Below are 15,096 nucleotides of genomic sequence, written 5' to 3'. Positions count from 1 at the left end.
GCACGCGCATTTGATGTCATCGTGTGCGCGTGCAATTGTACTGAATCCTTATACAACCGCGTTCGCAACCGCTTTGCGAACGCGGATCCGCTTCCAGTGTGAATGAGCCCTTACTGTCACATCTATCGAAAATTGCACAAGAGAAAGAAAAAACAAGGGAGAACTGGAATGGAACCCGAAGAAAACTACGTAATGGACCAGACCACATTTACAATTACAAGCAACGTCAATTCGAAAAAAAATAAATAAAAACGGATAACGTATTTAGCGATTAACCCAGTTGTGCCTGGCGCAGACGAGAACGCCGCTTCGCTCTAGGACCACAAAAAGGGTGACCGAGGAAAAGAAAAAAAAGAAACCAAAAATGAGAAGTCACCCTTTATCGCTAAGTATTTGTACACTCCGGGGACCCTAACCTTTTGACACAAAAGAATACGAGCATTTATTTCCAGTTATAAAAAGAAATCGTAATAGCAAAAAAAAAAAAAAAAAAAAAAACATTTTGAGACAAGACGGTGAACGATTTTTAATTGCCTCTCCCACGCAAGAAAGCGGGTTGCAACAGCCAGATAAATAATAACCCGGTGTCCCATTGTAACCGAGAACGCAAAAACGCCCCGCGCCACTTACAATATTAGAGGAAACGGAGTAATTGAAAAGACGCCGACTGATACAAAGAATAAAAACTTGGGTCTTAACACACATCATACACGGAACAAAAAAAACGCATTACAGAATTATGAAATTTTGCTCGGCTAAACGAAATCAAAAGAAACTGAGAAAAAAAATGGCGGGTAATAAAAGGCCGTACTTCAATTTCTTGCATGTGCCGACAGAAAGGGGCGCATAAGGGCGCGCACAGTTGCGCAACCATTCAAATGGGGCCTTTCGAAATGCTCGCTTTTCCCGTGCGCTTCCGAGCTCGGTGGGAAAGCCAACCCTCCGTTTTGGAGGAGGCAGCCTTACAACTAGCGTTTTTTTTTTTTTTTTTTTTTCGAAAAAAAAAAGAGGGAAACAAAAAAGGGCGGCAGAAACCACGCTGCCTTTTGAGGCGGCGGTCTTTTTGGAGGAAATGCAACCGAGCATAGCTCGAAAATTGGAGGAGAGTTTCAAAAGCGTTCGCGAAGAATGCCAAATTTGCTCCTTTTGACTGGAGAGAAGAAAGGGCGCAGGCGGGGAATGCCCCACCCCTCCCGGAAATCGGGTTGGAGTTCACGTCGTCTCGGGGGGAAGGCAATTTGCGTAACGGTCGACCATCTTGGAAGCCAACGTGTTGTGGAGCGTAGCTTCGTTAATTCAGCAAAGTAAAAAGAAAACGGCTCATTCCTGAAGACATTTTGAACAATTGAAGGGTTACATTAGGGGGTCAAAGTTTCCTTGCGCGTACGCGTTAGGAATCGACGGAACGAGAGAGGGGAGAGAGAAAGTGAGACAGAAAGAGAGAAAGTAAACGTAAGACTCAAATAGGCTGAAATTATACTTTGTGAAACAAACATTGGAGAACTAATATTCAATGAAAGGGAAGGCCAGGATCGAGTCAAGCGTGCTGGTATGTTAACATTTCCAAAACACACTCAGGTCTTGACATACTCTAACCAGTGACCGTACATTCAGCATGGTTCGATTTACACAAATTTACACCGTTTTTATTTTAATTCGTAGACATTAACATAAATCACGTTTTCTTTTTTCTTTTTTTGCAGTATATGTTTGGTGTCAACATTGTTCGATGTTTCTGCTCAAACTATTAGTCAGCGAATGCACCGACAGGCTACCGAAGTACGTAACCGGACCCCGTGAGAAGTGTTGACAACGTGCGCAGCAGTGCTGGGGAAACGGAAACAGTGCACGACGACCAACCTTGCTTCGAGTGGCCTAATCGGCGGTTTTGTCGATTGGACGCCACTCCACGCAGATTTCAAACAAAGGAAGCCCACTCGACCTGTGCTGCGTGCAACGCGAGGGAACGGGGAGGAGGAGAGGGGAGGGGTGGGGAGGGGGGGGCGCCACTTAAGAGAGAAGACGCACAGCCATAAGCCTCCTAGATCACAACACAAGGCGCACTTCTACGCCCGTGAGACCTCTCTCACCATCCCTGTGTCGGTGAAAACTTCTCGCCAAAATACTACCCAATCGTGGATTCGCGAAAACACACACACATATATACTCACACAAAACACCTTTGGTAGATAACGCTTGCCTTGCAGAAGGCCGAGACGCTATACATCCCATCAGCAGCCGAGAAAGTTCTCGTTCTCACCGAGGACAAAACTCGGACACCCTGGAGAGGTTGGCTACATCCTAAACTCCGTTTCACGTTTACAATGGGCCTTCAGTGGACGCCACCAGCCATCCCGGCCTATCCACAGCGCCGGGACGCTATACCGCGACCACGCGCGTTGCTGCGCTTCTCTTCGAGGTCACGTGATACCCAGGGAGCATCGGATTGGCCGCGACGGATCGCATCTTATACGCGGCGGTCCGTCGCGAGCTGAAACCGAGTGTGACTGCGTTGTCAGACGCCTAGCCGAGAAGATTGCGACGGGAATTAACCTCTAATTGCGAAAACCCGACCGTATGCCAGCTTGGATGAGTCGACCCCAGATCCCCCGTCAGATTCCTCGCAAAGTCTAGCGAGGTTATTACGCAAATTAACGCCAGATGGCGAGCAGAGCAAAGAGGCCATTCGCGCCGCCAAGCAGGTCTCTCGCTTGGATAACAACAGCCTTCCTTCCCCGACGAGAGTTCGGCAGCCAATTAGGCCGGAGAAGCCCATTGTGACGCGCACGTACGGGTGAAAAAATGGCGACGCGATTAGGTGTAATTGATCATTCCGCACAGGGAGCACGGAGTTTATGACGGACTCTGGCATGCGTACGTTTCACGAACAAAACACTACTAAAAGATATTATTCGGTATATATTATCCCGGAAGTGCGTCGGCGGCTTAGGCAGACTTGACTCGTGCCATGTACCGTTCTTTACGAGCCGATAAAAAAATGTTATCGATATCAGTAGTCCAGAACGGTAACCAAAGATCTAAAGACAGACATTTTAAAGATTCAGATGCTCGTATACGCTAAAGTATAGCGAGTGGCATTGACAGAAGTAACAGATTCATATATTGCAAAGACCTATTCTCAGAAAAAAAAAAGAAGCTATTTACAAAAATAAAAAGTCGAAGGAAAAGGATGTCCGGTACCCGCCATCTTCTACTTACATGCTTTGAATATCTGCTTACGAAACCCCAAACGCCCAGGTATATCGGTTGAGAAGAGCCAAAAGGGCCAGCAAAGCTTACAGGGCGCAAACCGACCGAACGAAGATTACGCGTATCGAACTACACTCCTTTCTGCCGACCGAGATATTGTGTGCCTCTATTGTGTCGATGTCAATCCTAGACACCGGAACAAATACCTCATCATCAGCATCGCAAGTTCGCCGAGACCTTCCGACCCCCTCAACGACAAAGCGTCAACGAAACCGAGAACGACGAGCGTGCAAACACCGCCACCACACAAAGTCCATCGTCGTGGCCGCTCAAAGATAAGTCGGGGATGTCGCGAGTTCACCGACGTTCCAGTCCGACCAGGTTCGACCGAGTTTCGACCGAAGTTCGACCTTTGCGGTAGAGGTCGGTCGAACGTAGTTCGACCAAAGTTCGACCGAAGTGGACCGAAGTTCGAGTGTTAGGCGCATGCACGAAAATCGAGAACAAGCTGACGTCATCAGACGAAGGAGAGTCACACGCTAACCAGGGATGGGGCAGTATTTCAAGAACTGGTATTTAAAATACTTTGAATATTTTGTATTTCGTATGTAATTAAATATTAAATATTTGAATACTAAAAATATAGTATTTAAAATAATGCCCAAATGCTATTTTGGGTACTGTTCTTCGCAATCAAATACGATATTATTATGCACTCTCTGGGATGAGAGCCATCTGCGAAGAGCGCATGAAACTTGCTGCGGTTTGTTCCTAATAAGCGTGAAAAAAAAAAAAAAAAGGACGAGTAGAACAAGGATTTAACAGGGTGGTACAATTATCGACTTTTGGATTGAGTGATCTAATCGCTCAAAGGTCGAATTAACGACATGTTTCAAGATGCTTCATTGCTTTAACTGAGAGATCTTCCAAATTAGACTTGTACTGATTACATTATCTTCCTGACATTGTACCCGCCCATTTTATGACGTCAAACAATTTTTATTTGCAGAGCTGCCTGATTCTTAGTATATATAGAAACCACTCTTTAATTGGGCTACATCTTTTTCTTCCTTTTTTACTCGTGGTTAAATTTAGGTATCTGTCAAAGTATTTCAAGATGATCAAATATTCTCGTTGTATTTCTACCTACTATATAAAAACTATTCTAGAAAGCGTAATTGGATTCGTAGTTAAATACATTTCATCAAAAGTCCTTTCGTTTCTCTTTCGATACATCTTTTTTAAGTATTTGGACCCATCCACGACACTAACTAAATCACTGATATATTAGGCTTGATTTTATAGAGCATTTCGACAATCACCTCCAGCGCGCTGGCATCCTTGACCACTAAGCAGTGAAACGTGTTCTAAGCTTGCGTAGTAAAGGCCCGTTCACACACTTGCGATCCCTTAAAACCGACTGCCTTGAAACCTCTTAAAACTTCTTAGAACGAGAGAACACGCTAGCGCCATCTATGCGGTGACCCTGGAACTGCACTTCGCAAGAGCGAAGGTTTTGCGGAATTTTCGAGGTCAAATGTGTGTAATACCTATGAGAAGTGGTCGTATGAGAAGAGCAGATAAAGAAAGGGCTAGCGTTTGCGGTAAGGTGCCCGCGCGATTTTTCCGCGTCTTATGACAGCCCCAGCCTTGTACCTGCTCCACAAGTGGTAACTTCAGCGCACTACTACGCTTCACACGCGCCTAAAGTCTTTCAGAAATTACTGATTTAGTGGTTTTCGATGAGGCTCAGAAAGTTTCTCATTAGAACAATGTCTATTTTCACTAATTAAACACTTAATTAACCAATTTTAATTACCCGACTGATCGTTATGATTAGCCCCCTACACTATGTCTCCCTGGACGCATAACACCTGCACAACCCGCATAAGTATCCCTTCACGGCATTTTATTTTAACAAATCTGTAAAGCCTAAAAATAAAATAAACACCCTATATAAGCTATGGCATGAATTACCTTTTTCCCCCCGTATACTTCTCGCATTGAAGTCGGGCAAGACTATTCAAAGGTCAAACTTCGTCAAATTATGCCCCCCCCCCCCCCCCCCCCCACACCAAAAAAAAAAAAAAAAAAAAAGGAAAATTGAAAGGTTTACTTAAGCAGTTTTGACGAAAGCTCCAGGTTCGACGAAAGCTCGCGAAACCCCCGAGAGATAACCGCGTACAACAGGCGGACTCTGCGCCCGGCGAGAAAGCTGAATGAACAAGATACACGGCCCGCGTTCGGGAGAGGACGTGAGGCGAGACAAAGAAGATCCCCCTCGTGGGGAAGAGAGAGGGGGAAGGAGACAAGTGAGAGGACCTTCGACTCTCCGGCCCACTCAAGCGGCTGAAATAGGTCAATAAAGCCGCGGCAGAGGAGAGCACACCGCGAGATCGCGCTGCCTCGAAAACAATGGGGAGCCGTCGACGTCGTGCGCTTCTTCGCCCTAGCACCTCGCGGCGGCGGATAAGGAGGCAGGGGGCCACTTCACGAACGCTCCGCCGACCGATCCTGGACAAACACTGACGGCACTAATCAGAAAACAAAGCGAAGAAGGAACGGCATAAAGAGCGCGTCCAGGTGAAGCCACTCAAGGCGGAAGCAAAACGGGTGAGATCACACGTACACCTCATCCCAGTGCCTCCGGAACTCCGCGCATGCTGCCTCGCGAGTCATCCAAATGATCAAATATAGCCTTTGGGAACCATTCAAGATGGCTGGGGTGGAATTGGAGCTCCGAGACGCAGTTTGCGCGCGCACAGACAGTCTTGAGTACCGTATTATCCGGGCCCCATAGCGCCGACAATCGAAATTGAAAGCAAACTTTACGCGGTGAAGACGCGTTGCGAGGGATTTTTTTTTTTTTCCCTCTTTGAGATCTTTTATTTTTACGAGACGCGATCGATTTCCTAAATGACAGATTATGTTAAGGATGATTTCTCTGTATAAACTTTGCTGCGCACGAATAAAGGGGGCGTTTAGAACGTGTGCTACGAGTCATTTTTTATTTTTATTGAGGAATTTATACACTGGTGGAGGGACTACAGCACGGAAAATACGATGTAACCGTATTCATTCCTATATAAATATTGTATAGGAAACGAACGCGTTCCAGGTAATTTTGTCCGGGGCCTGAGAATTCAGGTCCGAAAATCTAGTCTAGTTTTCAATTCATTACCTGTCTCAAATATATATATATCCTCGTATATATTGGCTTTCGGAGGTTTCGTAAGACATTGATCCATTAGATCAAGTACGGTTCAATCATCATCATGCTTTCGATTATTTCCTCTTCGGAGACCGCCATAAGATGATGAAAAACGCCCGTGCATAATATACATATTATATATATATATAAAGCAGCACGCGTGCAATACAACGTCCATTCACACGTAGTGCCGCTTCCAAAGGTGCGGCGTGTTCGTTCCCGCTAACATTTCGGCGAGCACAAAGGAAGGTTGACGTTCGCGAAAGGCGGCTGGAAGCTGTCGTCGCCAAATGCCACCTCGTGACAAGATCACAAAGGGCACTGTCAAAGGCGTCAAAGCGACTGGCAAACAGACGAAGCAGTCGCAAGGTTCCTCCGACTTGTGCCCGCCATCTTATGGAGGTCAATCGAAACAGCACACAGCAAATGGCGTGCACGTCAAAGAAACGATGTCGTGCTTTTCAAAAAAGCGCGCTGCGGCGAACGCGTCCGTTTGCAGTGAGGACATCAACCACGCAAAGCGGTTGCCCTCCTCGCCTCCTTTCCTTGTTTTTGGGGAGTATGAGGACTTTCCTTCTCGCCTTCTCCCTTTGTTTTGGGGGAATGAGGACTTTCCTCCTCGCCTCCTCCCCTTCTTTTGGGGAGAACAAGGACTTTCGTCCTCGCCTTCTCCCCTTGTTTTGGGGAGAAAGAACTTCCTCCTCGCCTCCTCTTCTTGTTTTAGGGAGAATGGGGACTTTCCTCCTCGCCTCCTTTCCTTGATTTAGGGAGAATGTGGACCTTCCTACTCCCCTTCTCTTGGGAAGAATGAGGACTTTCTTCCTCGCCTCCTCCCCTTGTTTTGGGGAGAATGAGGACTTTCCTCCTAGCTTTGTTTTGGGGGGAATGGGGACTCAACATAGCGGAGGCCTCGATGAAAGCCAGCAGAACGAGCGGCTGTCACCACCCACGTGATGAGTACCAAGATTTTGCGCAAGGAAAAAAACAAAGAGTAGCTTTCCAGCGACAAACGTGCCAAGGCAGATGGGAACCGTTCGCTCGACTTCCGGAACGGCAAACGTTCAGTCAACGCGTGTCCTGTTCGGACGGCCGCGCACTTTTATCCGAAAGCGTGGAAAGGAAGTGATCAGAACCGTCAGACGCTTGACGTTTCCATCGCATTTCCGACAGGCGACCGACACCTTTGAACTGCGTCGTCGTTCGCGACTGACGGTTTCCGTCGCTCGTAACACCTATTCAAACCGTTAAGGCACTTTGAAATGTTCTGCGATGCAAACAACGTTTCGCCGTAATCTCGAAGGCTTACGTTGGAATTGTAATGTCGCCTCTGTAACGGCACAAGCCTTCAAAACACTCATGTACTTGAAAATGTAACTTAAACTAGCAACAACAGCCACACAACTCCTGGCTTAACAGAAACAATGAAATGACTTTCCAGCGTTTTTCGAAGTGAAGACCCCCATCTAATCTTCAATGTTCATGAAACCCGGCGCGGGAATTCGTTTTCCTTTAACTGTTTCTCGTTTTTAAACACGCACGCACGCACAAACGCACGCGCGCGACGAAAATTCGCGTTTGTTTTTCTCCTCGACTGGACCGGACTCGGCCACCAACATATGAACTCACGTGGCAGTGACCTAAAGTATATGCCAGGGGTGGCCAACCTGCGGCTCGCGAGCCGCATGGGGCTCTTCGCGTGGTAAAGTGCGGCTCGCGGCTCCCCCCCCCCCCCCCCCCCCGGCCACCCCCCCGGTTACACGAGAACTCCCCAAAAAGAGAAATGGAACGCGTATCAAATCGAAAGACAGGAAGCGGCCTGGTAGCCTCGTGCTACTGCTACCTTATCTACCGTTGGACTACTTTTGACTCGGATAGATTGAAAGTAGTTAGAGTTCCGTTTATTGCTCTAAAAAAAAAAACGATTCCTTAATTCTGCTTTGAAATAAGCTATATATATACGTTCTCCGTTAAAAAAAAAAAAAAAAAAAGAAGGGGGGGGGGGGGGGGGGGGCAGCGAAGCCAGTCATGCAGATTCCAGAGACGCAATACCTCGTTGCCCGAGGGAAGAGTGCGGCCGCACGCGCGTTGCCGGGAAACACGGGGAGTCCCCGGGGCAACCAGCCGCCCATATCTGGAGCTGGAATGCGAGCCGGCTCTTCCCGGCAAACTACTAAACGCAGGATATCACTAAAGCACCTTTCAATCTCTACGACGTGCCCCCTTGCCTTTTCCGTCCAACATCCTCCCTTGCCATCGTCAAAAAAAAAAAAAAAAGAAATTCAGCGTTTTTTTTTTTTATTTTTGTGTGTATTTGCCAGAAACGCGAAAGAAAATATCAAACGCATCTTAATCCTTCGCAAAAAGCTCGGATGTATTTTTTTTTTTTTTTTTGGGGGGGGGGGGGGGGGGGGTTATGTATCGAAATTGTGCCTTCTTGAAGGTTACGTCCTTTTTTTCTCCATTATATGTCCAAACCTGCCTGGGTCCCTACACAAGGCCTGCAATATTGTTAAATAAGAAAAAAAATATATATATATATTATATATACGATGTTTGGAACTTCAATGTCACCTTTTTCTGATTTAATAAACGCACTCGGCCCCTTGAAACCCTTTTTCCACCACTCTTACAATTAGTACATTCATGTATTTTCAGCATCATCCAGAAACAAAAAAAGATTTCTGCGCCGCGCTACGCCAAACCTTCGAGGTCACCCCAGCTTATTCTTACTTCGCGAGTTCAACGCGGGGGGAATATGCGGCGCTGGCGGCGGCGACGGTTTCGCCGCTCAACCCTGGCCCCTCCCCATTGACCAGACTCTTTCAATACGGGGCTGTCTTTGACGTCGTCCTATGCGACGTCAAAGAAGGCGTCTATACAGACGTCCTAAACGACGACTTCAAAAAAAAAAAAAAAACGACGTCTAAGACGGCTTTTAATACTCCGTGTCACTAGTTGCGTGCAGTACAGGCGAAGGCAACGCCAGGCGAGGGGAGAAGGAAAACCAGTAAGAAGTCTGGGGGACGAGGAGGGAAACCTCCTCGGATCTCTAAAGTTCCTAGTGCTCTCCCCTTTCTTTCCTTGCCCTCCTTTTCCCTCCTCTCCCATACCGCCTTCCTAGTGTTCGCCCTTCTCCCTGCCTGGCGTTGCCTTCGCCTGCACTGCACACAACTAGTGACACCGAGTATACGTTGATCTCAAGGACGACGGTAAATTGAGCAGAAAAATTGACGTCACGACCTATGCACCAATTCAGTTTCCCCACTAAATCTGGCGGCGTGCAACGACAAATGTTGCCACATTCATAAACTACCCCCCCCCCACCCCCCCCCCCCCCCCCCCCCCCCCCGTGGTTTCTACAAATTTGCCTCAACCATCACTTTTTTTTCTGGGGCGTGATCATTTTAGATGGTGACAGCACACAAAGACGACAATCGGCGTGACAATGCACTTTGGCGCTGCTTGTCCGGATCCATCGGATCGTCTGCTGCGGACCGACCTAGAGCGAAACCAAGTATTACAGCGAGTACCAAAACGCCCCCGTTTTACTATGCACCGTTATCGCCGTACGAGGGCAACAACACTCTACCGAAATGGCCTAATCTGGCTCATTGAGCGGGACGAAACGTTGAATGGGCCGCGATAAGTAATCTTGCGACCCGCTGCTGCGTGCCGATTTCTGCGATAACATAAACACCAACACCTGCTAGCAAGCCAATGCGGAAGGAGGCGTCATTTTCGTCTTGAGTGGGACATGTCCACGCCAAGCCTCTCAGCCAATAGCAGATAGATAACCTCATCATTGATGACGATGACGATAATGACGATTTCCTTAAACCTAAAGGGCGTCACCAATGAAGGGGGAAAAGGAGGGGGGGGGGGGGCGTTTGGGAAAAATAATACATGTGGAAGATTGGCGTTTAACATTAAACAAGTATCAGACTTCACTCCATTTCGGCCAATCGCTGCATGGAGTGACACGCCAAATTGTGTTACACCGTTTCAACGGAAGCGGCCTAAAGAACCCCTAAAAAAAAAAAAATCTTTTCTAAACAGTTTAATTGGGACAGGCCTGTAAAAAAAAAAAAAAAAAAAGAACATTTTACGCGAAAGAAAATTGTTTAGAGCAATATTGACGACGCGAGACGCGATTTAGTGAGTAGTCACCTCTTTTCCACTTGTTTCGGGCGGGTGGAGGAGAGGTGGATCGGCTTCGCCTTCACGTGAAGGTGGAAAGAGCGAATGACCATCTCGCTGGAAAGAGCGAATGCTACTTCACATAACCACCGGACATACCTATACTCCGTTCCACCTTCAGTCCGAGCGCACTGGACGCCACAAGCTATCCCAGCCGATCCAGCGTCGGGAGAAAATCGCGTGACCTTTCGGTTGGCCAGAGCGAGGCAGGGAGCTCAAGGCCACATGACACTCTCTCAACGCTGGATTGGCTGGGACGGCTCCTAGCGTCCACTGCGCTCGGACTGAAGGTGACGTGACGTAAGCTTTTGTGGTGCTCGCTCCAAAGAAGGTATAGACGCCTTTGTCGTCAATCCGCCACGAGTTCCACAAGACTGCCAGACCACAGCCTCCTCTCTACTCACGAAACCTGGCAGTTCGACGACGGAGCGATATAGAAAGCCCGGTCGCAGATTTGGAGCGCGAGGATCTGGTAGCGCAGAGCATCGAAGAGCCATTTCTAGGGGAACCTTGACGTCAGCGCAGAGCTTTTGCAGCGGCGAGGACCCGAAACACACTAGTTCGCTCGGGAGAAGTGTCTGTTCGGCGTCTCGCCGCAGCGGGGCGCCAGTCAAGTGGTTCTCCTCTCGCGCGTTGTCTGCCGCTCCCCCTTTTTCCCTTTCGGCGGCCGCTTTTCGTGGCGATCTGGAAGGGGAGGCTATGGACAGACGCAGCATGCGTCCTTACCCATCGAGGACGTCCGTCTGTTCATGTCCACGCTTCACGCAGTTTCTTCCATACATATACGTCTGTAGCCAGTGACGATCTTGCTGACGCATGACGAACGACTGATAACCCCGGTGACAAAGCTTTTTAAGAAGGGTACCCAAAAGCCTGCGCTATGTCCTTAAAACTGCCTTAATATGAGCGGTATTTGTGTGAAGTAGTAGCTAGAATATGTATCTACAATCTGTGTATATTAGAACATTTTTCGACACTTTTTTTTCTTTACCCAGTTTATTGTAACTTTCTTTTTTTTTATTTCTCGTATATATATATTTTTTTTTCTTTTTCTTTTAGGCGAGTAGACGGCAGAATAGAAGAGGTTACGCCGCGAAAACGAACCGAAAAAACCGTTTGGTAAAGCCCGTTACGTCCTATATCCCGTCGCACTCCCACGGGGATAGAGAAGATAGTCGCCAAGGCGTTATATATACGCATCGAACAGCGAGTCCGCCAGCAATGCGCCGAGAAGCTGAGGAAGAGACTAGAACGCCCGGCGTGTCAGAAGGCAGAGCTCTGATTGGAACGATTAGTAGCCACCACGTTGAGGTGGAGAGAGTGCATGGCCATTTCGTTGAGCTGGAAAGAGTGTATGACCGTTCCGTGACGTCATGAACCTTGCGCGCAGAATTTGAAATAAATCTCGCGCCGTCAATATTGCTTGAAAAATCTCTTTTTCGCGTAAAATTCATTTCTTGACACGCGTGTCCCTACCAGACTAATATAAAAAAAATAGTTTTCTTTTGAGCGGTTTTTTCATTCTCGTTAATGATAAATACGAGAAACTGCATTATAAGGCGACAAGCACGAAATAGATCGTCGTTCAATACCTTGTCTAACTAATAAAGTAATGTTTCCTCGTTTTCGCTAATCACAGACACGCCTTTTCCTAGTTCTTTGATATCCGCGCAATGAAGAAGAAAAAAAATACCTGAACTCGCAGCCAGAACAAGCGCCCACGTGATTTCAAGCCGATTATACGCCGCCAATTCTTGAAAGTTACGTTGCCAAGGCTTATCATACATCCACGCGCTGGGGCTGGCAAAGCACCGGACAACTGGACACTCGCCGAGTTTTAGAAATTGTCAGGGTTCGGCCCTTGTCACTGCAGCAACTGGACACAAGCCACATCCCAAATGCTACTCGAGCGTCACCCCGAGCCCAAATCGAGTGCTGAAGCAATGCTCGGGGTCAATCTATGACTCGCATTTAGATACCGTCACTGGGGGACTCTGCCAACACTGCGAGCTACGTCGTCATCAAGTTGTTCTATCGTCATCGAAATTACGATAGAACAAAGAAGTTCCTCGGTGAGTGGCTTTGCTTGCGAGCATACCTGGGTCCTACTAGTGACCGTAAGCTCGTGTAAAGTGAAATACATTAGGACTAAATATGGTTGCATTGCCCCTTTAATCGCTGAAACGCCGATTCCGTCCACGCGACGACCATACAAATAATGGCTTCGTGCGGGCGTCCACAGCAGCTTTTCTCCGAGACACATTTCGACGTCGGAAAATCCGTTTTTGAAATAGGATTCGGACAGTGGCCGATGCCATGGCACGGCGTTAGGTCGGGGAATCGTGCATGTCATTCGCACCTTGTTTATTTTACGGTTGTGATCACCTTCACCTATCTGGGAGGCTATGCAAGACGGCTGGACGAAGGGATCGCTGTCTTAACCCCCCCCCCCCCCCTCTCCCCCCCCATGCTGAACTTTTCCGGGATGAAGGACGCTATGGAAACCGATATTTTTTCTTTTTTTTTTTTTTTTTTTGTTTCAACATAGAAAACTTAGATTGCGAATAGACTACGAGATGATGTCGAAAAACGAAACTCCGACAACCAACAAGCCCCGACAACCAACACGCCCCGACAACCAACAAGCCAGCCTAATATTTAATTTAGAGGTTCACCGAAAGTTTGAACTTCATTAAATTTCCTCGGAGATCTTTACTCTCTGGCACCGACTTGGACATTTATAGGTTGCCAAGAATTGCGCCCGTCATCGGCTACTATTCCCAAGACAGCGTCTCCCAATAACTAGTTTGAACCCGTCGCTCTCTGGATCCTGTGACGCATAAACCAGAAAATAAAAACTACAATCTATTTCGGGTTCGGGGTGGGATCACAGAGCATCGGCTCCCCAGCCGTCTATTCGAAAAATCAAACTATAAAATTAAAAGAAAGAGACGAGGAACGTTAAGATTACTTCCGAACCTACAAATTAAACCCGGTCAAAAAGAAACATAACAGGTAATAAAAAGAGACCGGGACACGCGTGGAGTATGAGAAAGCAAGCCTGGCATCGAAAAGGGTGCATATTTAAACCGGCGCCCCGCGGTATACACTAATAATTTAATCATCCCTCCCACGAGCCCCGGCGTTCATAGCGGGGGCGATCGCTTCCCGGGTTCGAACACCGAACGCCCGTAATCCCGGAGTTCGTTACCACCTAATCCCCGCGGAGTTCCGACCCACCGGGCCGCAGGGCACAGGGCACGAACCCTCTAATCAAACGCGGTCTCTCTCTCTCTCTCTCTCTCTCTCTCTCTCTCACTCACTCACTCCGAGTTCCCCAGACGGCCTCAAGCTCATCACTATTTCACTATTGCAGGCAAAGGAAGGGGGGGGGGGGGGGGGGGGGGGGGGGGGAGTAAGCGAGCAGGAAAACAGTGCGTCATGCTCGAATGGTGTTCTGCGTCGCCGCTCGCAGTCTGGTCGACGATTGCTGGTATCCCTCGATACTGTTTTACGAGTGACGCGAGCCAACGAGCATGACGAAGCACATTTCGCGAGAACACAGTGGGGTGGGGCGTCTTCAGTTCATACTAAAGCACCAGTGGACGAAAAAGTAATGCCTACCGCAAAACAAAAACCATGGTAAAAAACGCATACATGGATGGCACGTGACGACGTCCCGGCATCGTGCCGACGGTCATCTCCGCCTGTCCTTACTGAGATGACCAAATTAGATACTGCAAAATGATATGCAGCAAAAATGCGAGAAAAAAACACGCCGATATCATAAGTTCGCACGAACAGTGTCGCGCAGTTGTACGCAAAACAAAGCAAACAAGAACCGTAAATCCCGATTACACATTATCCTTACGAGTGCCCAGATAGGATTACAAACACGGCTGCAAGCTATTTGCACTCGATATTTCTTTTCCACCTCTCATGATAAACTCTTCCGCCCCGGCGCGATCGTTATTGGATCATCGTGTAAGAAAAAAAAATTAATTTAGGCGTTTTCACAACCTATAATCATCGACACCGGGATTCTGCCGATACTGTGACTAACAAACCCACCCAGGCGCTAAAATATAGAACAACATATCCGACGAAATTAGTCCCGGGATCAAACAGCTCCGCCCGTTTAATTACGAGGCTCCCACGATTAGGCCCGTCCAACCCGAGTGGACCATAGACTATACATATCGTGCGCCCCAGTCACGCGCAAACAGCAAACGACAGCACGCATCGCTGAACAGTACCGAGCGCCGAAGGTATACGCCCAGCCGAAAAAATCACTAGCATAAAAAAAAAAAAAAACGCGCGGCCTAAAGGGGGCACATTATGGGGAGCAGGGAACGGTAGGGAGTTTTAGTATGCTGCTCCTGTACCTCACTTTGTTTCACCGTACGGTGAACTGCATCGGCCTCTTGCGAGCCATTCCGGCCGATCCAGCGCCGAGAGAGTACCACGTGACCACGCGT

The sequence above is a fragment of the Ixodes scapularis genome, unplaced genomic scaffold, assembly GCF_016920785.2.
Source record: "Ixodes scapularis isolate PalLabHiFi unplaced genomic scaffold, ASM1692078v2 PGA_scaffold11__112_contigs__length_91849675, whole genome shotgun sequence".
NCBI lineage: Eukaryota > Metazoa > Arthropoda > Arachnida > Ixodida > Ixodidae > Ixodes > Ixodes scapularis.
The sequence above is the reverse complement of the archived record's forward strand: the minus strand, read 5'-3'. Positions refer to the sequence as shown.